The sequence below is a fragment of the Schistocerca gregaria genome, chromosome X, assembly GCF_023897955.1.
Source record: "Schistocerca gregaria isolate iqSchGreg1 chromosome X, iqSchGreg1.2, whole genome shotgun sequence".
Taxonomy (NCBI): domain Eukaryota; kingdom Metazoa; phylum Arthropoda; class Insecta; order Orthoptera; family Acrididae; genus Schistocerca; species Schistocerca gregaria.
In genome coordinates, this window is record NC_064931.1 from 80,694,243 (window position 1) to 80,721,977 (window position 27,735).

The window sequence follows — 27,735 nt, forward strand, 5'->3', positions numbered from 1 at the left end:
TACAGAACTTGAAAACTGCAGTTTCTTGAGGAGCAGGCTACATTAATAACGACACAGTCCTATGACGCTGGGAGCAGCTGGGAGACGTAACGACACTGTCCCGTGAGGCGATCAGTTCGTAGGTAGTCACATGCACATTCTGCGAAGCGGCGCCATCTGGAGCGGCTCCCGTAATTGCAATAGCGGACATGGCTCACGGCGAGGGCAGTAGTAGCCGCAGTGACAGCGGCAACCACGGTCCGCAGCGGAACTCGAAGAGGTTGTTGGTCTCTCGGAATACCGATTGTAACTGGCTTTCTAAGCGAAGTTGATGCCTGCGGAAGGGTACATCCTCGGTGGTACGTGGGCATGTGACTGTGCGGATGTAAATAGGAACCTGTGTGCTGCAACCTACAAGCCAACTTGAGGCGCGTCGGATGATCCCGGGCGCAGTTGTGGCTGCGGGCTTGACTATGCACAGTGTCCTCCGATTTGAGGCAGGGGCCGTTCCTGGCCCGCGAAGTATACAAGGTGGTCCATTGATAGTGACCTGGCCAAGTATCTCACGAAATAAGCATCAAACGAAAAAAACTACAACGAACTCGTCTGGCTTGAAGGGGGAAACCAGATGACGCTATGGTTGGCCCGCTAGATGGCGCTGCCATAGGTCAAACAAATATCAACTGCGTTTTTTTAAATAGGAACCCCCATTACATATTCGTGTAGTACGTTAAGGAATATGTATGTTTTAGTGGGACCACTTTTTTCGCTTTGTGACAGATGGCGCTGTAACAGTAAACGTGTAAGTACGTGGTATCACGAAACATTTCGCCAGTGCGGACGGTATCTGCTTCGTGATACATTACCCGTGTAAAAATGGACCGTTTACCAATAGCGGAAAAGGTCGATATCGTGTTGATGTATGGCTATTGTGATTAAAAAGCCCAACGGGCGTGTGCTATGTATGCCGCTCGGTATCCTGGACCACATCATGCCAGTGTCCAGACGGTTCGCCTGATAGTTACGTTACTTAAGTAAACCGGAAGTGTTCAGCCACATGTGAAACGTCAGCCACGACCTGCAACAAATGATGATGCCCAAGTAGGTGTTTTAGCTGCTGTCGCCTAATCCGCACATCAGTAGCAGACAAATAGGGCGAGAATCGGGAATCTCAAAAATGTCGGTGTTGAGAATGCTACATCAACATCGGTTGCACTAGGATTTGCATGGCGACGACTTTGAACGTCGTGTACAGTTCTGCCACTGGAAACAAGAGAAATTACGACATGATGACAGATTTTTTTGCACACGTTCTATTTAGTGACGAAGCGTCATTCACCAACAGCGGTAACGTAAACCGGCATAATATGCACTATTGGGCAACGGAAAATCCACTATGGCTACGACAAGTGGAACGTCAGCGACCTTGGCGGGTTAATGTATGATGCGGCATTATGGGAGGAAGGATAATTGGCCTCCCTTTTATCAATGGCAATCTAAATGGTGCAGTGTATGCTGATTTCCTACGCAATGTTCTACTGATGTTAGTACAAGATGTTTCACTGCATGACAGAATGGCGATGTAGTTCCAACATGATGGATTTTCAGCACATAGCTCTCGTGCGGTTGAAGCGGTGTTGAATAGCATATTTCATGACAGGTGGATTGGTCGTCGAAGCAACATTCCATGGCCCACACTTTCACCATATTTCTTTCTGTGGGGAAAGTTGAAGGATGTTTGCTATAGTGATCCACCGACAACGCCGGACAACATCCGTCATTGTCAGTGCATGTACGAACATTGCGGAAGGCGAACTACTCGCTGTTGAGAGGAATGTCGTTACTCGTATTGCCAAATGCATTGAGGTTGACGAACATCATCTTGAGCATTTATTGCATTAATGTGGTATTTAGAGGTAATCACGCTATAACAGCATGCGTTTTCAGAAATGAAATGTTCACAAAGGTACATGCATCACATTGGAACAACCGAAGTAAAATGTTCAAACATATCTACGTTCTGTATTTTAATTAAAAAAACCTACCAGTTGCCAACTGTTCGTCTAAAGTTGTGAGCCATATGTATGTGACTATTACAGTGCCATCTACCACAAAGCAAAGAAAGTGGTCCAACTAAAACATTTATTTTTCTTTTCGTACTACAGGAATATGTAATAAAAAATAGGGGTTCCTATTTTAAAAAAACGTAGTTGATATGCGTTTGACCTATGGCACCACCATCTAGTGGGCCAATCATAGCGCCGTCTGGTTTCCTCATTCAAGCTAGACCAGTTTCGTTCTTTGTAGTTTTTTCGTTTGACTCTTATTTCGTGAGATATTTGGCCCGGTCACGGTCAATGGACCACACCGTATAGTGAAGTGTGTGGTGCCAGAATGTATACCACATAACGACCACATGAAACTAATCGTAGGAAAGGCAGATGCTAGTTTAAGATTCATTGAAATATTCCTTATGTAATGTAGCGCAACAACAAAAACGTGACTGCAAAATCAACTTTTGAACCAATACGTGAATACCGCTCGTCAGTATAGGATCTGTACCAGTGATGATTGATAGAGGGAATAGAAAGATGGAAAGAAGAGCGGCGCTTTTCGTTACAGTTTTTTTAATGAGCACGTAAGCATCGCAGACATGATCAAGCAACTCTACTGACAGACACTGGAATAGAGGAATTCTGCTTGACTTTGTGGTTTACTGTTACACTTCCGAGGGCCTACGTTTCGAGAAGAGCCAACAAATATATTGCTTCTGATACGAATATCTCACGAAGAGACCATGAAGATAAAATTAGAGACATTAGAGCCCACCCGGACTGGAGGTCGTTCCTTGCGCGAGCCATACACGCCTGGAACATGGAAGAGGGGAAGTGATAGTGGTGAAGATTGTTGATGTAGATGAAAAATGGGCGCAACAACTACGGAAAGGTTGAAGTCAGCATTTCAGTGGGTCAAAGAATCGTTCACGGCAGCACAGCAGCACAGAAGCACAGATTCGTAAAACACAACAACTACTTACAAAGTGAACAAGTGAAGCCTGAAATTTATGGAATGTGTGATGCAAACAAAAAAACTATTACTTATTGATTACAGATTGCAAGCTTACACGATGTGAGGTGTGTACTGTGACAACCGTTGCAAGGAAAATAACCGTGTATGTTCACTGGGCAGCTGATCTCATCTTGTTTGTCAATTCAGTGAACTGCAAGACGTAGAAAAAAAATTTCTACTTACTACCATGACACCACGATCTTTGTTTTCGCCGCGCGGGATTATCCGAGCGGTCTCAGGCGCTGCAGTCATGGACTGTGCGTCTGGTCCCGGCGGAGTTTCGAGTCCTCCCTCGGGCATGGGTGTGTGTGTGTTTGTCCTTATGATAATTTAGGTTAAGTAGAGTGTAAGCTTAGGGACCGATGACCTTATTAGTTAAGTCCCATAAGGTTTCACACACGAAATACAAAAAAAACTTTGTTTTCCTGTGATATTGTAGGCAACGACATATCTGGCGTTTCCTTACCTTCCAGCCCACCTCCTGATCTTTCGTCATTTAATTTTTTCACTTCTTTGCCTAAGCATTTCTCCGTCTCGGCAGGAACTGCATGTATTGTCCAATCCCACCATTATAATATACTGCGATAGCATCAGTAACTTTAAAGTTTCTTTTTTTTTCAGCGCATAGCACAGAGAGCCACTACCGGTTTCAGACGGTCAAGATTACTGCGCATAATTATTGGCGTTTGAGGATCCTCTTACAGCTGCCTAATCGTCTATGACACTGCTATCCTCGGTGATGACTTTTCTATCTTCAAAGAAAGTGAAAATCAGTCACAGGATTAGTTGACTGAAATGAGCAGTCTAAAGAGTACAGAAGACGGATTCAGATTAAATCGAAGACTGACGAAAGTAATGAGCAGTAGCAGAAATGTGAACAGCAATAAACTCACCATCAGAACTGGTTGTCACGAAATAGATCAGGTTTAGACATTGTGCTACCTAGACAGTGAGAGAACGTATGGTCGAAGGAATAAGGAGGACATAAAAAGCTGACTATCATTGACAAAGAGTGCTTTCCAGGCGAAGGAAAGTCCGCTAGTATCAAACATAGGCTTTAATGTGAGGGAGAAAGTTCTGCGAATGTACGTTTGGAGCACTGCATTGTATCGTAGTGAAACATGGACTTTGGGAAAACCAGGAACAGAAGAGAGTAGAAGCATCTGAGATCTGGTGCTACAGAAGTATGTTGAAAATTAGGGGGACTGATAAGGCAACGAATGAGGATGCTCTACGTAGGGTCGCCGAGGAAAGGGAAATATAGGTAACACTGAGCAGAAGAAGGGCCAAGACGATAGGACATATCTTAAGACATCAGGGAATAACTTCCATGGTACTAGAGGGAGCTGGAGAGGATAAAAACGGTAGAGGAGGACGGAATTGGAATACATCTAACAAATAATTAAGGGCGTATGTTGCAAGTGCTACTCTGAGATGAGAAGGTTGACAAAGGAGAGAGATTCAGAAGATTGGCGAATAATGACATTCGTTTTTAAAAAAGCAATAAATAAACGGCAAAGAAACTTCACAACAAGATTGTCGTACAACGAGATGCAACGTTAATAATGAATGAATTTCATTTGTAATAGACATTCAGGGCCACAGGAAAACTAGTCGGGACAGAAAGCAACTCGGTGTGGCCGCGCGGTTAGAGGCGTCATGTCATGGATTGAGCGGCCTCTCCCGCCGGACGCTCCAGTCCTCCCTCGTGTGTGTGTGTGTGTGTGTGTGTGTGTGTGTTTGTGTGTGTGTTTTGTTCTTAATGTAAGTTAGTTTAAGTCGTGTATAAGTTCAGGGATCGATGACCTAAGCAGTTTCGTTCCTTAGGAATTCCCACACATTTGAACATTCTAGACAAAAAGAGAATCTGCAAACCTTTTGAATGTTATCACAAAGTTATCGTCCAGGCATATCGGTAAGTGACTGCTTTTTCCTGTACGTTGCTTTCGTGGTGCTTTTTCTCCTTACTGATTATGTTGTACAGTACTTTCAGCAGAGCTCGACTGCAGTGCACAGCACGGACGAGTGTCTACAAATTTAGAAACGGTCAGTCATAAATAAAGTAATTGAACAAAAGCTCTATCTTGATAGGAGACTTTCTTTTATAGAAAGTTTGGAAAAAGAATTCTTTATACCAGTTGCTTCGTATTCTATTAATTAATTAAACCAAACAAGCAATAAGCCTCGTAATTCAGGCGATAGCAAGGAAAGATGTTTGTATCATTCTCACTAACTGCTTTTTCGCAATAAAGAACAGCGGCAATTGTTTACTTCCTATTGTACTTCGACGAAACGCGAGTAATTCATAGTAATACCAACAGCGTTTGTCGGTATTTTGCGTGATATTTTAAAGTCCTGTGGGAAGACATTGATTGATGAGTGGCAGTGAGCGACGAGGACGTCTTGCTTACGTCCCGTCCGCTGAGTCACGAGCGCGCGTAGTTTGTTTACTTCCTCGCCGCAGCTAATACTCGCGTCCGTTAACACTGAGTCGCCATGGCTCATTCGTACAGAAAAGCTACCATCAAGATCAGCTTCCAGCCCGACTATGCACGACCACGAGCCTTTGAAGTTGAACGATTCATCCGTGACGAAGTTCAAATACCAACACAGCACATCATCGGTATCCACCTATACATCACAAGTAGCGTCGTTTACGTCAAGATGGTCGATGACGAGTTATGTCACGCAGTTGTGAACAGATGCGAGAACACTCTCAAGTTCAAACACTCCGATGGTCACATCGGGGAGGTTAATGTTGACCATGCTGGACTACGATGACGCACACTAACAGTCTTCGAACTCACTTTCGAAGTACCACCGGACGTCGTTACCTCAGCTTTCCGCCCTTATGGGGCGGTAATTAGCCACGTGGCCCGAAAAATGGAACACCTTCGAGACGTACCAGGTCCTCAACGGCGTCCGACAAGGGAAAATTGAATTAAAGAAACATGTGCCGTCCTACTTAGTCATAGGTGGCTGTCGAGCAATAATAATGTACGACGGCCAACCTCGTACTTGTTCTGGTTGCGGCCAGGAGGGTCATGTGTGCTCGGCGTGTATTCAACGTCGGCTTACACAACTTCCATTGCATGACATGACACCACCTCCTACGCTCACAGCCCTCCCCCTCAATTACGCAGAGGTGACACGATCGACCGTAATGACAGACGACAACCCCCCCCCCCCCCCTCCCACCCCGAAGACAGGAAGCGTTAGAATGCGCACCTGTCGCCGTTCCTGGATTGACCAACACCATTACGGTGTCTGCGGAGTTTGAAGAACGCCGCCCATCGACTCCACATGAAGATTCGGCGAGAGAATGGAACTCGACGCTAGGGTTGTACCGACCTCTGCCTCTCTACCTGAGGGGATGCTATATGGGAACTCCAAACTCTTTCGGACACAGAAACCCACGTCCGCAACAAAGGTCACCGAGAAAACATAAAAAGCGACGTCGCACACCCTCCGACGATTGCCTCCAGCGGACGTCTTCTCCAGTTGACTACCGGTCGGCCGACGAAACGACGAGAAAAATGGATCACAAGAGATCGCCCTCACCTGTCACTTTGTCTGATTTTGACAAACCCTATTCCGCTCTCTCGGACAAACGGATGGCCAGCACAGCGCCCGCCGTTGGTACACAACCGGAAACAACTGCGGATTCACCCTTAGTCACTCAGCCCACAAGTGTTCTACCGCAGCCACCGTTAACACACGGACCTTAGGCGGATGACATTGAAGACGATTCTACGGCCGCTGTGGTGGATGAGGAGAGGGGTCTCTCCTCCCACACCTCGGCCCCTCCCGAGTAGCAACAGATGACGGCGCTGACGCGTCAGCAGGTCACAGACCCCAACTTTTACGGCGACACTGACGGCGGTGCCCACTGCAGGAGACGATCTACAGACCTATCGCTTCACGACCATCAACATTAACACCATTCGGACACGTACGAAGTTGTCGCTGCTCCAAGACATGCTCAATGCAGCCGACGGTGACATTGTCTTTCTCCAAGAAGTCTTCGTCGCCGATTTAACAGGTATGTATGGTTATACAGCTCATGTGTCCCACGCCTCGCCAACTAACAGTTGTGTCGCCATTCTCCTCAGAGAGGGCCTCGAGGCGGAGGAAGTCCAATATCTTCCCGACGCTATAGGAATGGCCGTAACGGTGCAAGGCGTCCGGTTTATCAATGTGTACGCCCCTTCCGGAACGAATCGCCGTCGTGACCGATCGCTCTTCTTCGCAGAAGGAATAGCACCGCTTTTTCAGGGCAGGCACGATCACTTGATATTAGGGGGCGATTTCAATTGCACCCAAGCACCTAAAGATCAGCTGTCACGCCATTCACCGTGCCCCGAACTTGGGACACTCATCGGCGATCTCCAGCTGGTAGATACATGGGAACATGTCCGAGGAAATAGACTGGGACATACCCATTTCACGAGTCACTCGTCTAGTCGCATCGATAGGATTTACGTCTCCCGTTCTCTCGCGGCAACGGTGAGTGACGCGGAGGTGTGGCCAGTAGCCTTTTCTGATCACGAGGCCTATATATGCGCCGTCACCCTTCGTCGCCAACGGGTGTCGCGCAGCCGACATCCCTGGAAATTAAACCTTGCTCATCTTTCTTCTCCGGTTTGTCGACGCGCCATCGAAGACACTTGGAGTTTGTGCGTCCGCCGCCTCCCAACGTATCCTACGTCGATTAGTTGGTGGTTAACCTGCGCCAAGCCGGCCCTACGGCGAACCTTTATTACGTATGGTCGTGAGACTGCTGCTTGGAGGCGGCAGACCCTTGATTTTTATTTCACCGTCCTTCGCGAATGCGCCTCCTTGCCACCCACACCGGAACGACAGTTGACAGTTCAGCGTGCGAAAGCACAGATCGTAGCCCATATGCGCCGACACCTCGAAGGGACGATCGTCCGAGCACGAACACAAGACAGAGTCGCAACGGAACGACCAACCATGTACCACGTCATCCGTGAACGTACACTGCGAAGACGGGCGCTGATACATGCCATCACCACTGAGGACGGCCGTCATCACACCACACAACGCGATATTGCTGCAGCCTTCTTCGACCATTACGCACGACCTTATTCTGCTCAATGTTCCGACCCGACGACGGTGACAGCAGTCTCACAACTGGTTTACGGCATTGTCACACAGGATTTACAAACTGAATTATTGGACGACATTACAGAAGACGAAGTTAAGACGAAGTTATCGACTCCATCGGTAAAGGAGCGGTGAATAAGTCTCCTGGCCCCGACGGGCTCCATGTGGGGTTTTACAGAACTTTCCATTATTTACTGTCTCCCAAGTTAACAGACATCTGTCGGGAGATTATTTACCCCACGGTGCCGCTCACTGCGACCTTCGTAGAAGGAATAATTCTACCGGTTCACAAACCTAAAGGTGGTGCTCGAATACAAGATTACCGCCCGCTAACAGTCGTCAACTTCGACATGAAGATATTCACCAGACTATTAGCAAACCGTCTACGACCGACCCTACCTTACGTCATCTCGCCAGATTAGACTTCCCTAGGAGGTATCAACAACATCCACACAGCACTGTGTCGATACCGTGACTTAATAGCCCTAGCCAGGGCACGCAGCATCCCGGGAGCGCTGGCATCACTAGATTTTAGCCAGGCTTTTGATCGAGTGTGTCATTCGTACCTAACGTCCGTTCTGCAGCACATGCAGTACCCACAGCAATTCACAGACGTCGTGATGCGCCTCCTCCGTGGGGCGACTTCCAAAGTGCTCGTTAACGGGCGTCTCTCGCAGTCCCTCCCAATTTTCCGCTCCGTGCGTCAAGGCTTCCCCTTGTCGACATTACTATATGCTCTGGCACTGGAACCGCTCCTCTGAGGCCTCCGTCAATGCAACGCCGGTCTTACCATACGTGACGTCACATTTCGCTGTACAGCATATGCAGACGACCTGGTTCTCGTGTTCCGCAATCGCGACGATGTCAACAGAGCACTAGCATGGATTACCACGTACGGTGTGGCTTCCGGCAACTGTCTCAACGTCGCCAAATCGGTCGCCATGGCCATAAGAGACGGGCTGAGCCCAGCATGTGTCGAACCCCTACAGCTTCGTTGCACTATCAAATGTCTCGAAATAGAGTTTCACGACGACATACGGCGCACTGCGGATCTTAATTACCGCCGCTTATTGCAACAAATTCGGGTCCAAATATTCAACTTTCGTCTGCGGACCCTCGACATTCTCCAAATGACACACCTCGTCAATGTTTACCTCGCATCGCGCCTTCCATACATAGCACGTGTTCTCCCAATACCGTTACTGATGGCTCGACGTCTATTAGCCTACGTCAGTACAGGCATGCTCTTTAAAGTCAGTTGTGAGTCACTGATACTTCCCCCAGAAAGGGGAGGTCTTGGTCTAGTCCATGTCCACGACAGAGCTGTGGCCCTCTATGTCAGCTCACACATCAAACTGTGGCGCCACCACCCGGAAAGTTTGATAGGTTTGCTGTTGGAGTCCTTAGCTCCGCTCTCCATTATACCCCCACTGACGACGCAAGACATACCCCCACTCTTCTACTACTTCGGGAACTTTTACATTGAACACAGCTATGTCCGTATCGCAGTACCACCGACGAAACAGGTGTCGGCGTGGGATATATATCATGTCCTACAGCAGAGGCGCCCACCAAACATCGTGGAGACCAAAAGCCTTCAGGTTAATTGGAAGGAGGTGTGGAAGACGACTCACGCTGTACCACTGGACACAACCGTCCGATCCACATGGTACATCACAGTCAATGGTAAATAGATCACCCGATCACACCTCCACAAGATCAATATGGCGGAATCGCCTCTCTGCGTAGACTGCGGGATACCAGATACGGACGATCACCGTCTCACATGTGGCGCGGCAGAAGACGTATGGCGCATGGTGCGACAAATTTTGTCGTATTTCCTACGAGTGACTCCGGAACACATTACACCTCGGTTTCTACTATTTCCAGATCAATAGTACTTCCCGCTCGCTAAGACCAACGCTGTCACGTGGATCCGTGCGCATGCGGTACACTACTTATTTCATGATGGACCTAAAGATGTATTAGACTTTTGGAACTACCTACAAGAACGTCATTGCAAGATCGTACAGAATCCAAAAGACAGACAGTATTTTTCTAATTACTTAGGGAGTGCCCTACGCGACCCTCCACGCAGCTGTATCATCAACAGGTAGGAGAAGATACCCATTGAGTGAGCTGACATGACTAAGATCGATTCTCGGTGTAACAACATGATATACGTGAAGACGTACCTGGATGATGAAGCGTAAGGAGAGTAGCGACACACCCTTCTGCATCCTGTATGAAGCACTTTTTTTTTCTTTTCCCCTTATACATTACCTCGGTGTAGGAACGTGCCGCGATATTGTTTTCTTTTTTCTCAGAGCACGATGAAGTGCTAGATACATTTATTTTTCTTGTGGTATAAAATAAAACCACATTAAGAATGTATTAAAAACAGTAAATAAAAATAAATAATAATTCCCACAAAAGATTTCCCCTTCCCATCCCTGATTCCTTGACGGACGGGGGGGACACTGCGACCAGGCCTCGGGTTACGACCCCTGATCGCTTTGCCTTCCCAGCCCTCCCCCACCTCCTTAATAATAATAATAGAAAAAGAGTGGCGATAATAGCGCCACAGTGAGAGAGCAAATTAACTTTTAAAAAAATGAGCTGTGTTAGCGTAATGGTTCAAGTGTATGGTTGCTAAGTGAAAGGTTCTTAGTTCAAACCTTGATCGGTGCTTAATATTTTCTTTACTTAAAAACAATATCGAACTGTCTTACGTCATGAATTTTGTTCGTTTGAATGTATTTTTTTTTATATTTCTAGTGGCACCTAAAATCGACCATACGGAAAGTATACGCTATGGACTTTTACCTCTGCAAACTCTTCAAAATTTCGTGCAATGGTTTACTACATCTAATGCTGCACAATAACTGCGTTGAACATGAAACAAAATTAAGTCATTAATGGGGGGAAGGTATCAGTCAAGAAGATGTGTAAAAATCAAATTTTTGGCCCAAATAGTTTTTGTAAAATCGAATGATAGTGTTTCAAAGCAGTCGAAACACCATGTGTCTGCACAGGCAAGCAGTGCAATTATGACAAAATCGCGCGCACCGCGGAATGCGGGGAGCACGTCTCTGTAGCAGCGGAAGGGTTAATGCGGCCGTGGTGGCTTTACTTCATAAACTGCGCGCTCCACCCTAAACGTAAGTTTGCGAACTATACTATGTCGCTGCTTCTCTTGGCGCGTACTGCTGGCAACGCAGCAATCTCCCGCGTCTGGGCGGTCATGCGCGAACCGCCAAGATAAAAGAATTGAACATTAGAAGATTAGAGTCTTTAACAAGTGGTCTGCTGACATAGTTTGAGAGAGAGAGAGAGATGTGAAAGTCATATTGATGAGTTTCGGTAGCACTGTGGCACTGTCCATCCCCTCCCCCGCAACGGTGGGAGCAAGACGGCCTCGGTAAGTGGGGTGACGTGAGACCATTAGCGCTGCCAGCCCGTCGCTTCCTCGGGCTAACTGGTTCTCCTTCAGGCAGAGGACAGCCGAGAACTGCGGCCGCAGCTGGGAACAGGATTAGCAGAGTCTGCGCCGCTAGAATGCTAATAGGCGCCAGGCGGGCCCAGCCCGCACCTCGCGACACAGCTGCCGGAGCGCGTCCACGGATGCAGACCTGCCTCTTGGCTGACGAGGACATGGCGGGCACCAATCCTTATTAGCAACATGCGGAGGTACAGAACACACAGCTGAATCTCCGCGGAATACCTACATCACTCCGGCACAAAAGGCGGCTGTAGGAAACATCGGAGCTCCTGCGACCAGGTCTGAATGTCGACAACTCTGGTAGAAGCCGGATTGAGACGAGGTCTCAAATCAGCTGCTATTTTAATGGATCTTACAGCAGGGTATGACACTGTGTGAAGGGAGAGGTTGATGTCGAAATTTATTGAAGTTATCTCATGTCAAAATCTAGCGTTTCTGGAAAACAACATGCACTGACTGACGCTTTAAGGCGTTTCCCTGAATAGACAAGCTAGCACATGAAAGACGCTGAACAATGGACTACTCCAGGGATCAGTTGTGGCCTTCGTTTTCTTTAACTTGTATCTCCGTGGCATGCAAGACACGCACTCCTGGAAAATACAATATGCAGATTACCCAACATTAGTCTACACTCTAAAACCGCGCGACCGCTACGGTCGCAGGTTCGAATCCGGCCTCGGGCATGGATGAGTGTGATGTCATTAGGTTAGTTAGGTTTAAGTAGTTCTAAGTTCTAGGGGACTGATGACCTCAGAAGTTAAGTCCCATAGTTCTCAGAGCCATTTGAACCATTTTTTTGCTAAGAACAACATACACACCCATGCCCGAGGGAGGACTCGAAACTCCGACGGGAGGGGCCGCGCAATCCGTGACATGACGCCTGAAACCACGCGGCCACTCAGCGCGGCAAAGATGTCCAAAGGAAGCTACATGTAAGAAGCTACATGCGATTATTCGAAAAAATAGCAGTACCGCAAAATACGAACCAATTCTGCTTCTTTCCTTGACGTTCTGGCAACAGTGCATCAAGATATCTAACAAATGTGGCAGTATGGCACATTCGTTATCGTTTATTCTGCTGGTGAATATTGCGCTACCAAGTGCGAAAACAGCACCCTCACAACAAAGACTGATGGACAGCTTAATTAATCCATGAGAGTTATCACTGGTACTGTAAGATCTACCCCTAAGCAGTGGTTACCTGTCCTACCTAATATTGCTCCACAACATCTAAGTAGGAAAGCGGCTAAGATAAACTTGCTAAAGAAGATCACATCTCATAAGAAGTCTCCCTTGTACGAAGCTCTATAAGATTCATCAGTACTCGTCTACAGCTACATAAACAATTCTAGGATGATTCAGAAAATATCAGTTCTTTTGCTGTGACTACTAAGTGGTGACAAAGCTGGAACGTACTTCCACTCAACAAAGCTCACCTGGATCAAGATCCAACAAAGAAGTGGGAGGCTTCCTCTTATCGTACCGCACCTGGTCGACGTTGAACTGTATTACGACGGTTTAAGGAAGGTGCGCCTGCAGTTTTCTGGCAAGGCGCCGGCCATCGGTCTCCTGACTTTACCCTGGGGATTTGCCGAGATCGGGAAGCCGTGAGCTGACGAAAGCGTGAATATAGAGGCTCACGCAGCGTGATCAGGTTGGAGTAGCCGCGGGGCAGCCCCGTGGTCTCGGGCGCCTTGTCACGGTTCGCGCGGCTACCTCCCCCCCCACCCCCCCACCCCGTCTGTGTTCGGACAGATGACATCATTAGTGTGCTCTTATAAGAACTTAACCACCGCAATGTGGAAGCCAGTCGTGGTGTCACAAGTCTACTGAGCTTTCATACAGTATACAGTGTGATCCACTTTAATCTGTTGGCAAATGGCGCGTGTTGTGATACTGTCCAATGAGCGTTCGATTTTGTGTTTCTAATTATTACGATACATAAATTTCCTGTTAATTGCAGAGAGTAGTTAACGCTTAAAAATGCCTTTGCCCTGTGGACTGATTTATGTCACTGGTAGTTTATAAATAATTATTTTTACACTGTGCACTCAGATTTGTATTCTGTAATTATTGTAACACAGAATTTTCGGTTAACTGAAAGGACTAGTTAATGCTTCAGATTGTCTTTCCTGTGTGGGCTGATTTAGGTCAGAGGCAGTTCGCACATAATCTTTTCACAGTGTGCATACGGATTTGTATAGCATACTATTGAAATTTAATTTTCTGTGTATTTCTGTTGTAGTCAGATTCTGTGCCGGTTATTGTTTTATATTATATTGTGCAATGACGCGTGGGTCACGCTATTGAATGTAACTTTCTGTATTATTTCTGTTAATCGAAAGTTTTGGTACGAAAAATGTTCAAATGCGTGTGAAATCATATGGGACTTAACGGCTAAGTTCATCAGTCCCTAGCCGGCCGCGGTGGTCTCGCGCTTCTAGGCGCGCAGTCCGGAACCGTGCGACTGCTACGGTCGCAGGTTCGAATCCTGCCTAGGGCATGGATGTGTGTGATGTCCTTAGGTTAGTTAGCTTTAAGTAGATCTAAGTTCTAGGGAACTAATGACCACAGCAGTTGAGTCCCATAGTGGTCAGAGCCATTTGAACCATCATCAGTCCCAAAGCTTGCACACTACATAACCAAAATTATCCTAAGGACAAACACACACACCCATGCCCGAGTGAGGACTCCGCCGGGGCCAGCCGCACAGTCCATGAATACAGCGCCATTAGACCGCTCGGCTAATCCAGTGCGGCAGTTTTGGCACGGATCATGGTCAAACTAAGTAGCAAGTTAAAGAGTCGTTAACGTCCTGTGCTTGAAAGAAAGCGTAGTAATCAATTAGGCACCATAAGCGATACAAAGAACAAGTGATGTGAGTGGTAAACACTAAAGGAACATAGTGAGAGTGCGCTGTTCCGCACGTAGATAGGCGCGTGTCGCCAGTAGACGGCGAGGCTGAGACCGTGGCGTGTGCACGCTTCCTACAGGTGGCTTGTAGTGCCCTGTAGAACTGTTGATATTTCTAGAAATATCGGAATCCGATACATCAATATTTAGAAGAACATAATTACCAGACTTCAATATATCGTAAAAAAGTATCGATATACCTTCGAAAAAATATTACGTACCAGCCTTTAAAATATCGGCCAGTACATTGTAAACAAACTGCCGGTTTTAGGGCTGCATATTTAAGTATTGATTTATTATTAGATATTCTGCGCATGAACAAGCTAGCAGCCTGCAACAATTGATTAGAGCAAGAATTGAAAGGAAAAAAGATGCACGTGCACGGTTGGCGATAGCCACTTTGCTAACAATAGTAACCGCATGTAAGTGGCACAATAAAAGGGTCCTGTGGGTCCGCCATTAGATTTCGTCACATATAGGATTTGTCTCGAACACTTCATGTCGACTTTGAGTAGCAGTTGTAGTGTCATAATTGCGTGGTGAAGTTAAACTTTGCAGTATCTGTTGGTAGCGCCGAGTGCCGATTGCGTCAGCATTTCCCCTCACGCGTCCCCGCCCACCGCAAAGACCAATATTAGCATGTAGATTTTTGTTCATCAATTTCAGCAAAAGGTTTCTGAAGATGTGAAGAAATAGTACGCTTGTTGCGTTAAATTTTTTTTTTACGCAGTTTGCGTGCAATGTCGTCACGTCGGAAATCTTAATACGCTTTCATCGCCACCCCACAATGGAATCGGACTTCTTTGTGCCACCTATACTTGCCTCACACAGTCAAAGAAAAACACTGGACGTGATGAAACCTCAAAAAGTAGTAAGACTGCTTCACAAAAAAAAAAAAAAAACAATTTCAAGTATTTACCGAAAATTTCCAAAAAAATGTAATATAAATTAAATATATCGGCTCTCGGTACTGCTATTTCGATTTCGATATAACGACAAAACGTATGTGACATACATCGATATTTTTTTGGAAAGATATCTGTATATCGATATTTTATCAACAGTCCTAGTGACCGGCTCGCGATGATGCAGTTGGCGGTTCATGTAAGTACACATGCGTCACTACATCCGGCGCACTCATTCACATGCACTAGTGGCAGGATACAGAACACTTCTCCTTCGTGGGAAGAGGTCGCCAAGGCGACGGTGGAGGCGCCGGCGGCCCGACAAGAGACACATCCTTCAGGTCTGGTGCAGTGATTGCCGGTGCCCACAGCGGGGGCGGGACGATCTGCTGGGCGAGCACCGCAGCAAGGTGCCGGAATGCGCGGAGACACGAGCACGCCCGAGTGCTTGGGCCTCCGGGGCTCCCGACGACAGCACCAGGGAGGAGGGTGCCTTCGACGTCTCCGCGTGGTCGTAAGCAGGCAGGTCCCAGTGCGGAAGAGATGGGGCTGGAGCCACCGGCGACAATGGCTGAGGCAATGATGGTGAGGGAGCCGCTGGACCTGAGGCTGGAGACAGACTGGCGCCTGGCACCAGGAAGCTGAAACACGAGGGCACCGCACGCAGATGATGTAGCCAATGTGATGGGTACCCCTGCACAGCAGGCGACGATGGGCTCGAGGCGGAGGGTGGCAGGGCGGCCCCTCTGGCCGGCATCTGTCTTCATCTGCGAACCACAAAGGCCCCACGAAATCAAAGGCAAACGGTCTTTTTATTCCCCGACTTGGTTATCCTCTTCAGCGGCATCTCTCTGTGATACTGTTACAGGGCTGACATTCATTTCTTCAGTGTACGCCACCCATCGTTATTCTGCACTAGAATCCGAAGGCCGACCCAGTGAGAATGTCAACGCCTCTGTAGAGCTCATGGACAGAATCTACCAGCCCCTTCCCCTTGTACCAATGAGTTTTTGAAGTCTGGCACTCAGCAGCTGTCGAGGTGACTCCCCTTAATTTGTTCCACAATCGTTGTTATAATACTTCTCCAACGGAAAGTCCAACAGAATTAGATTCAACAAGGAGGAATCACAGCTGCTCTTGGAATCACAGCGTCCTCTTGTTCCCTGCCTCCAAGAAGCAAAATTGCTTTCTGTAAACCACTTTCACCTCTCCTATTTCCTTCCAGCCCATCTTGACCTTCTTCCGAGGATGGCATTCCGTCTCATGGGGAATCATGCTGCCAATCCAGGATCACATTCATAGCCAGACAATCTCAGTGAACACAAGGCTGCAAGGTGTTGCATTCCGCATTATCCTTCCTTGCTTCACGTTTTCTCTTTGCATCGCCTATGTCACTCCGTTATTTGGTGCCATCAGGACACACTTCCTCCAGCTTATTGACCAACCCCATGATGCTCTTTTCTGGCTCCGTGACTTCAGTGCACACCATCCCCTTTGGAAATCTTCTAGAACCTGTCAGAGAGGTACCCTGTTGGCTAATCTTTTCAAGCCATTCAACCTGATCTGTCTTAATACCGGAGCACCCACCTTCCTTTCAGGCTGCACATACACCTGTTCCCATTTGAACATCTCATTCCACACTGCCCAACTTGGATGTCGTCTCGAGTGGTCCATTATCTCTGACACGTACTCGAGCGACCATATCCCATGTGATATCCATTTTCCGACCTACGTGTATCCCCTATTGGCAGCCTTCTGTGGATGTCTGGAGGCTTTATTCCTCCCTTATGACTTCCGACGAACAACATTTCCCCAGCTGTGATTGATGACTGAATAGAGTAACGTTATCCTTGCCGCTGCTGAACGTTCCCCTTCTCGCACTTCATCTTTACTGTGCCATGTCCCTGTCCCCTGGTGGACTAAGGTGTGCTGAGAAGCCATTCGCGCGCGGAGAAGTGCTCTCCTCTTTTCTAACCATCATCCTTGGATGGCGGAATTTATTCACTATCAACAGTAGTGTGCGCTTTGTCGTCGCATTCTTCTCGATAGTAAAAAAGCTAACTGGGTTTCATTTGCTAGCTCTTTTAACAGTTCCACTCCCTCGTCCATCATGTTGGGCAACCTATGTCGGCTCTTTAAGATCAAAGTTCATTCTCTGATTTCCAGCCTGACCATAGCAGGTGAAGTTACTGTGGAACCAATAGCTGCCTGCAACTCCTCGGGCCACTATTTTGCGGAGATTTCGAGCTCCACCCATTACCATCCCGCCTTCCTTCCTCAGAAACGAGTATAAGAGGCTCGGGTGTTTCCCTTATCCTCTCAGAATCGTGAATACTACAATGCCGACCATTACTGCAAGGAAGGTAGATCATGCTCTCACTTCATCCAGATCCTCCGCCCCAGGGGCGGACGATGTTCACATTCAAATGCTGCAGCACCTTTCTCTTGCGGAAAAGCATTTTATCCTTGATATGTGCAATCTCATTTGGGCAGATGTCACGTTTCCGAGACACTGCGTGAAGCCACTGTCATACCCATACCTAAGCCATACAAGGACGAACACCTTCCTTCTAGCTACCACCCCATTTCCCTCACCAGCTGTCTTTGTGAGGTGATGAAACGTATGATTCATGCTTGGCTGGTATGGAGGCTCGAAGCTCTCAATCAATTAAACATTGCACAATGTGGATTTCGAGCACGCTGTTTTGTAGTTGAACGCATCGTCATTTGTCAACCCACGTCATGAACGGTTTTCTATGGAAATACCACACTGTGGAAGCGTTTTTTGATTTGAAGAAAACCTACGACGCCTGCTAGAAGACTGTTATCTTCCGTATCTATACACATTCGGCTTCTGAGGCTGCCTGTCCCGTTTCCTTCAGGAATTTTTACAAGACCGAGTTTTCAAGGTACGTGGGGGTTCGGCCTTGTCGGACACCTTCATCCAGGAGAACAGGGCACATCAAGGCTCCGTCGTGAGCGTTGTCCTCTTTGCTATAGCCATCATGGCATGTGTGTTGCCAGGCATCCCCAGCTTTTCGTAGACGACTGTACAATCTATTGCAGTTCTCCACGGACTTGTCGCCTTGATCGGTGTCTTCAGTGGTGTCTCGATCCTCTTTATTCGTTGAGCACCGGTAGTGGTTTCGCTTTTCCACTGACAAAACTGTTTGTATGAATTTATGATGGTGGCATCGGTATCTTGCTCAGCCTTTCAGTCTTGGGCATTTTGCTCTTCCGTTCACTGAAACGATGAAATTTGTAGGGCTCATCGTTGATAGAAAACTTTCTTGGTCCTCCTACGTGGCTTAGTAGGCCTCGTGTTGTACCTGGTCTCTCAAAATCCTACGTGCCCTAAGCGGTACTTCCTGGGGACAGTACTGGACCATCCTCCTCCGTCAGTACCGACCCCTTGTCCTTTCGGAACTAGACTATGGGTGTTTCGTTTATGCATTTGCACATCCATCTATCCTACACCGTCTTAATACAGTCCGCCATCATGGAACCCGTTTGCCCTCTGGCGCCTTTTACACTAGCTCAGCTGACAGTCTCTATGCAGGAGCTGCCGAACTACCGCTGTTAAGGTGGCGTGTTGTTCTCCTCAGCGGATACACATGCCATTTGTCTGCCATGCCTGGCAACCCATCCTATATCTCGTTCTTCACTGACTTCCATGACAGTCAGTAAGGGGCGTGTCCTTCTCTGTTACCTCCTGGAGTTCGCTGTCTGCTATTGCTCCAGGAGCTTAACTTCACGCTATCTGCCACGTTCCCCATTTCTGTGAGTCCTTTACCACCTTGCCACCCAGACGACACAGGCTTTTTAATTGTGTCATATGATTCGATTCCCTCAATGCCTTTCAGAGCGCCTGTGTGGCGTACAGACTCCATCGCTTACGGCAATAGGCCCAAGAAAGCTGCCATTTACGCATCTCGTGGTCGTGCGGTAGCGTTCTCGCTTCCCACGCCCGGGTTCCCGGGTTCGATTCCCGGCGGGGTCAGAGATTTTCTCTGCCTCGTGATGGCTGGGTGTTATGTGATGTCCTTAGGTTAGTTAGGTTTAAGTAGTTCTAAGTTCCAGGGGACTGATGACCATAGATGTTAAGTCCCATAGTGCTCAGAGCCAGCCCAGCCAAAGCTGCCATTTGCTCGCTGTTGAGGGATCTACTGTGATATTCATGTGGGTTCCTGATCACGTCGGTCTGACGGGAAATGAGGTTTCCGATGCTGCTACCAAAGCTGCAGTTCTCCTACATCGATCCACCAGCTCGTGCATCAGTGTACCTGCGGCCGTCTATTTTCCAGGTATGATGTAAAGTATGGTATCATTTCCTGGCTGCACATGCGTCCTAGCCACGTTTGCTTTTGTAGTCCTTAAGCTGGTTTTCCGGTGGAGGGGGAAGAGGGTTTTCGTTGAGCCTAAAGATAAGGACCTCCTAAATGGGTGATGGTAGGATTCAAGTAAACTGATTTTAAGGTTGAATAGTTTTCCCATGACAGCCGGTGTTTTCGGACATCAACGGCAGAAAAAGCTCTGTAAGTCCTGCCAGGAATGAGCATCTTAACGGAAGCTCTGTTAGTTGGAGCAGGAAATGTGTACACTTTACTTTTGATTCAGATTGGCTGCAAGCTCTTAATGTTAATTTCATGGAGTGCTTTGGATCGCGAGAAATCGAGAAGTCGGCAGGCATTCCTATTGAAATATAGCAGTCGTGTGCTGTCTGTGACAGAGATGGTGCTCCCATACTGTATTTCAGAAGTCGGGCGTGACTGATCCTTCGTGATGAACCGCATTGCATAGGGACTTCTGAATCTATGTTACACATTTCACCCCTCGCTAAAACAATTGCGCAACAAGAGTTGAGTATTACGAGAAGGAAGTTCGTGTTACCGCAGAGTCCTACTGTGGTACGGATAACAGGTGTATCACAGTCTGCCGTAAAAGTGACGCGGCTTGAAACGTACTCCATCGGTGAAGTACGCGTGACAGTAGGGTTCTTGTGAGCAAAACGACAAAATTGCACACACAAGTTCAGCCTGAAATTGTGGCAGTAGATGGACCAAATGCAATGTTGCAATGTTGCGTCGAGTCGTAGTGTAATTGCGCTAGGATGCACGGGAGTGGGTGATGCTGATCGAGAAGGAAGGCGGTCGACGTCGACCACACAAGAAAGTGATCAGGCATTTTTTTCGGCAGACTGAGAGAACTTCAGGGGCAAGAGATGAGGACTTCACACAGTGGTTCTCGAATGGATCCGTGACCAAGAAGCGGACATCTGTCGTTGGGGATCTGAACGATTGGTAGAACGTTCTGACCGTTATTTACAGAGATTTGGCGACCATGTTGAAAAATAATGTAATGTATCTGAGCCACTCTGAGGTGTAGTGCAGCATCAATAGAAGTAACCGGTCAACTGTAATGTATAGAAAACTGAGAGGCTTCGAAAAGTGCGCTTCCGTGCTTGGGCGTGGATTTTAAACTAAAGTTCCCAGTTTTATAGGCGAGTGTATCCTTTAAGTGAGCAAGCTAGTGCTCGATATGCACAGCCCATACACCAGATATCCGGTCAGTAGTTGTCTGGATAATAGTGTTTGAATGATGTAGGCGGGGTTAGCACAGTTTAGTACAAGCCACAAAATTATATCTGTTTCTGTGTAGATATGGGTGTTGTGTTTTTGTGAGACTTGATCCTTTATGGACACTTAACCACGAACCTGTTACAGTGTCGTAATAGGAGGAGAGGTGTACTCCCATGTGGCGCATCCCAGGTGGCGGATAGGGGGGTCCAGGCCAGTTTGCTGACGGACTTGAGCGAAATAAAATAGCTCTCGCGGACCAAACACACATTGCATTAATCTCATTTTTTCCATCCATAATTCACCCATCACCTTTCCAGATCACATCTGGAAATGTAAACTCTGATCTTGGTCAGTCACTTGATCAGTGATCAGATAATCAAACAAATATGAGGGGTCTTGTACAGAAAGAATTCACCCGTTGGGACAGGTTATGATGAGATTATCCATTCGGATACGGTGGGGTGTCACATAAAGGACAAAGGCTAGTCGGAGCGCCTAGAGTTGCACTAAATGAACAAACAAACATGCAACATATTCCACATAAGAAGGTTCTAAAATTTAACAAACCAGGAATATTTTTATATTTTGCTACACTAAATATTAATTTCTTAACGAAAGTTGGTAAACTGAAACATTTAACAGATGTCTTGGATCAACAGAACATAGTTATCACAGCCCTTCAAGAGTTACGCAATACTGACCAGGACGCGATTTAATCAGGAAGATATCGACTTTATAAGGTACCAGCAGGAGAAAGGGTGACAGAAACTGTTCCTCAGTTCGGTGTGGGTTTCTTGGTACATAATGGAATATTCGATCCATTGAGGATTTTTCATCTAGTTCCTCTAGAATGGAATTGTTAACGATTAAGGTGGAAAACAAAAGATACACACTGATAAATATTCATGATCCAACTAATGTTAAAAATAGAACTGACAAGGATGAAACGGAAAAATTCTGGGAGGAACTTGATCAACTAGTGACGACCATACCGGACACTAATATTAAAATTCTGTTTGGAGACCTCAAAAGTTAGATACAAAGAAAACATATGACCGTACTTCTATTATTAGTCGTATATTATCTTACGAGAGATCAAGAACACCCTTAAGTGTGAAACTAGAAGTCACTGTCAGTCGACTAAAAGCCTTGACTGAAGAAGGAGCTCCTGTACGGAAACGCAAGAAACACGCTTGGTCGGATGAGGAATGCGATGTAAGTATTCAACATAGACATAAGGCCTGCTTAAATGACCAACAAAAGATAACCGAAAGCTCCAAGGAGAAATTAATAAATGCTAGACGATCAACAGCCAGAGAAACTAGAAAGATCAAAAGGCAATTTCATAAGGACTCGCTAAAATCTATCGAGGATGCTTTCAATCGCCACAAGACAAGAGATTACTATCACACATTCAAACAGACCAGTCGAAATACACTCCACCTACTCTTATGATGAAAGATACAAACGTAAAGGTAGCATATAACAATTATGACAATTCAATGATATTGGCTAAATATTTCAGTTACTAAATAACGCGGAACCAGAACATCATTTGGAATTTAACCCCTATCCAAGAAACAAAACACATTTAGAAAGAGTTATACCACCACATCCAGGTTAAGTACAAGCAGCGATTAGCTCACTTCAGAATTATAAAGCAGCAGGTGAGAACCAACTAGTGGCAGAACTTTTGAAATATGCAAATGTACAAACTATTCTGAAGTTACACAAAAATTTTACTGACATTTGGAATACTGAGAAATTATCAGCGGAATGGAATGTTGCAATAATCCATCCGATACACAAAAAAAGGAAATAGATCGGATCCAAATAATTATAGGGGTATACCCCTGCCGGATATTATATATAGAACTTTTTCAAGGTTCTGTATTTTAGAATTCATGAACAGCTTGATGGTGAACTAGGCGAATATCAAGGAGGCTTTCGTCCAGGGCAAAGCTGCAATGATCAGATTATTAGTGTCAAATGGCTAATGAAACATCAAAGCGTCAGGAACAAGAAATCAGTGATCACCTTTGTCGATTTTAAAAAAGCCTACAATAGTATCCATCGCGAGTCTCTACTGTCAGTTCTTAAAGAATTTGGCTTACATTAGAAACTTGTCAACCTCGGTGCACTCACCCTTCGAAATACCAAAGCTAGAGTAAAATTCAGAATTGAATTCTCTGAACCTTTTGGGATTCATACTGGGCTTCGACAAGGCGATGGATTGTCTCCATTATTGTTCAGTAGTGCGCTAGAGAAAATCATCCGTGAATGGAACAAGATATGCCCACCATCTGTTAAGATTGCAAGAAAGATTCGACTTTGCTTCCGTGCATTTGCAGATGATTTGGCGCTGTTAGCAAACAATACCGCTTCCCAGTTGACACATCCCGTATCATACTCCATAATGATCAAAAAATTGAAGTAGTAAGATGTTTAAATATCCTGGTGAGGTTATTACCTGGAATGCTAATGAAAGAGCATCAATAGATAGTAGAACATTTAAACTACAGCGAGGGCATAGAACCACATGGCCAACCTACAAAAAACCAACTCTCTCAATAAACGTTAAATTTCGACATTACTCCTCCGTCGTTAAACTGGAAGCAACATATACAAGTGAAACACTATTCAAACCAAATGCTCAAGCAACAACTGACAAATTGCAGCAAGTTAATAGAAGAATACGCCATTAACGTGAAGGTAATGGGCAATGGAGACTTTTGTCCAATTCACTAGTGTATAAAAAAAAAGTGAATCCATTACTAATACAATGTGGGAAGGGAAGATTAAATTTTTCGGCTACATATCTCGCCTACCAAATACTAGAATCCTTCAGCAATTTCTGGAACAATAAAACCAAAACGATCTGGTTCAAAGAAGTGCAAAGTGATCTGGATGAACTGAACATCACCACACTCAAAATTCAGCACAGAGAAGAGAAAATGCTTCTGAAGAACAAATACACACGGCTGACATTCAAATCATCAGAACGGAAGAAGGATGTCATATCTACTGAAGAGCGAGCAGCCAGATCACAGCGAATGAAGGAATTTTGGCAAACGAAGAAATTGCTGACTGCTAAGACCTAATTGAATCATTGTAGATTCTGTGTTTCCAATGTGGGCGTAAACTATGTAAATAAATTAATAAAATTACACTGAATTAGACTTCTGTTACGTTGTGTGGAGTTTTTCGGTACAAGGTTCCAGAAGCCAGATGTAGGCCGTGTAGAAACTGCAATCGGTGTTCGTATTCCAATCCACTGGTCAGATTACGGCTGCTCGATAGCTACAGTGTTTTGATTACAGGCATTGGAGTAGTGAGATGCTTATCCCTGTTTTGATACTCAAACCGAGACCGACGCACCTTATTTACGTCGCAAAAAATTAATGCTGTTGCGCCAACAAAGGTTTCCAATGAAGTTCTCAGAGCAATGCGTCGCGTACTTTGTGTCGTACGCCACATGGTGCTCAGAGTACTGTAATGCTGTCCGCGGCCGGACGCGCCGTGGCAGTTCGGAGCCAGCAACCAAGGTAACGTTCCAGTGTTTTAACGTACATATAAGCATCCTCCAGCCCTCAAAAGTCCTCATTCTATCCGATTCTATGTTACTTTTATAATATCTAAAGCATAAGATATGGAACCAGGAAACGAGCAATCACATCGTGGCTGTTATCTGGAAGTGCATCCTGCGTGAAATACAAAGTGACTAAAGAATTCTTGTTAATGGAAGTTCATTGCGACATCATTCATAGTCAAGAAGTCGACTTTCTTGCTGAAGAACTCACAAAATCAAGAACTTCAATTTACCTCAACTTTTATCTTCTGAACTGTACTCTCTGTCTCTCTCTCTCCTATATATATATATATATATATATATATATATATATATATATATATATATATATATATATATATATATATATATATACGTTTGGTCGGTTGCGACTCTTCGTGACCCCATGAACCAAATCACGCCACTTTTTCCTATCTTGCACATTCTCCCGTAGACCTTTCAGATTGGAACACATTGCTTCTGTGACGTCATCGATCCATCTCACCCTCTGACGTCCTCTTTTTCTAGTTCCTTCAATATTCCCCAGCATTAATGTTTTTTCCAGCGAGGCATGCCTTCGTATTGTGTGTCCAAAGTAGGTCAGCTTTTGTTTTGACATTAGACCTTCCAAGGAGAAATCTGGTTTTATTTGCTCCAATATTGATCTGTTGGTTCTCTTTGCAGTCCATGGAATTCTAAGACGTTTCCTCCAACACCACAATCCGAAAGAGTCAATTCTTCGCCGTTCAGCCTTTCTAATGGTCCAGGTCTCACATCCATACATCACAACTGGAAAGACCATAGCCCTCACAATACGGATCTTTGTTGGTAGTGTTATATCTCTGGACCTTATAACCTTGTCAAGGTTTGACATCGCCTGTCTGCCGAGCAACTGGCGTCTCCGAATTTCATGGCTGCAGTCGCCATCAGCAGAGATCTGGGATCCAAGATAACTGAATGTGGTCACTACGTCCATGGTTTCTCCTTCTATATACCACGAATTGGTAGGTGTAGTTGCCATAGCTTTCATTTTCTTCACATTCAGCTTAAGACCGGCCTTTTCACTTTCGGCTTTCACCTTCAACAAGAGTGTTCTCAATTCTTCTTCACTTTCTGCCAACTGGATCGTATCATCCGCGTACCTGAGGTTGTTTACATTTATTCCCGCTATTTTAATTCCTGTTACTCCTTCATCTAGCCTCGCATTCCTCATAACTGTACTATGTAACCACAAAGAAATCGTTCAGCAAGGAATGGAACGTGCCTCAGTTCTACCTGTGTTCAAGTCGACGCTGCATTCACGACATTTGCCTACCCAGATGGGCAATATACAGTGTCTGTTGTTTGAGATTCAACGTAGAAAATATTATGATGCACATTCACCTCATTGGAACCCTTTCTGGGACTACACTAACGCTACAGATGGTGACATCAACCACATTCTTTTTCTATGTCCTAAATTTGTTAGGCAAAGGAAATCGTTCTTGCAATAATTACGTCGTCTGAGAGTACAGTTTCCCACAAGTGCCACCATTCTGCATTCCTTGGGTAACCTCACGTGCAAAATAGACGTTTCTAAATTGTTACAGGCTGCCAAAATGAAAGTAAAAACTCCATTCCATAAAGAATGTGATCTCTTTTTTTTCAGGAGCTACAATACATACAGCGTCTTCTGATCTGCTGCGATGGGTAGAGGAAGTCATTTTCGAAACGCACACAGTCTGATTCGCGTCCGAGCTGTCTGAGTCAGGACGTGTCATGACATGAACTCCATTTTAAGGTTACATAACACGACGTGCTCCTGTGGATCAACGATAAGCTGTCAAATTTTGCGCTAAATTTGGGAAGTCCACCACCGAAACGTTCCTATAAACACAGAAAACTTTCGGAGTGATTGCTTATCCAAATCACATGCTCTCTACCTCTTTCTCTGATTTCCGTTACTGCTAGAACTCATAATTAACAATCCACCTCACCATGATTTCTAATTACTGCTATACTTATCATACACGAATATAAACGACGTGTTCGCCTTTTTTATATGTACTATCGCAGTTTTTAGTTTCTAAATGTAGTACACCACACCTACTGAAACCATGTGTAATGTAAAATATGTAGAGTGATTGGTTAATTGTAAGAGAGGGCCTGATAGCTATTTTAATGTAAATGAATAAACAAGAGTAAACTTAAATTGATAAATTCACAGATTTTCGGTTCGATGGGTTGATTGGTGATGGTTTTGATGCCATTTAACTCTTAGGGACGTGGGTGGTGGTAGGAAGATGTGAAATTTAGGACGATTGCAGCAACTCCAACTAAACTTGATTCGCATATCTGCGAAAAAACTCCTCCGTTTGTAAGATACCCGTATCACTACTGTTTGTGACAGTGGGTGCAGGAAAGTGCCAACATGTAAGCGCAACTCATGAACACATGGAACAATTTCTGTGGAACTTTGTACTTATGTGAATTAACATCTGGAATAGTGTTATCATAAGATACCGCTAACACACTTACTCGTAATTTGCAGGTGTGAAGAAGGTGTCTCATAAAATAATAGGATAATAAAGTTATTATGGACACTACTTTTCTAAACAAAAAACCGACTACTAAATTTCATTAAAAGTTCAAGTAATGTAATAGTGTCTCCCAGGTAAACCACACCGATAAGTGGTATGAAATAAAACTGCAGGAAAATTCAAGTTACGGTATAAAAGTCATAACTGGGGCCCCAGAATTTACATCTGACTGCTTTTAATAAATGTTTTGCCTTTCCATACACCCTGCCGAGTAACGCTTGTTTCACAACACATCCCGCAAACGTGACGTCATTTTGAGGTCACACGCAATGTCGACGACCGCATGATCGGGAGCTAGCGTACGATACGGCCTCTCACAAGACTTCAAGCTTGCGTACTGGAGATTTACAAAAACACGTCATTGTTGGAATGATTTATTACAATTATTACTATAATAAAGCGTCACATGATGATTTATTGTGGGTAAGGCCTTCAAATAAGAGTGCTCGCTCAGAAATGTGGCATTGTCGTCAATAATTTACAAATTAATGATAAAACACGCCTGTTTTATAAT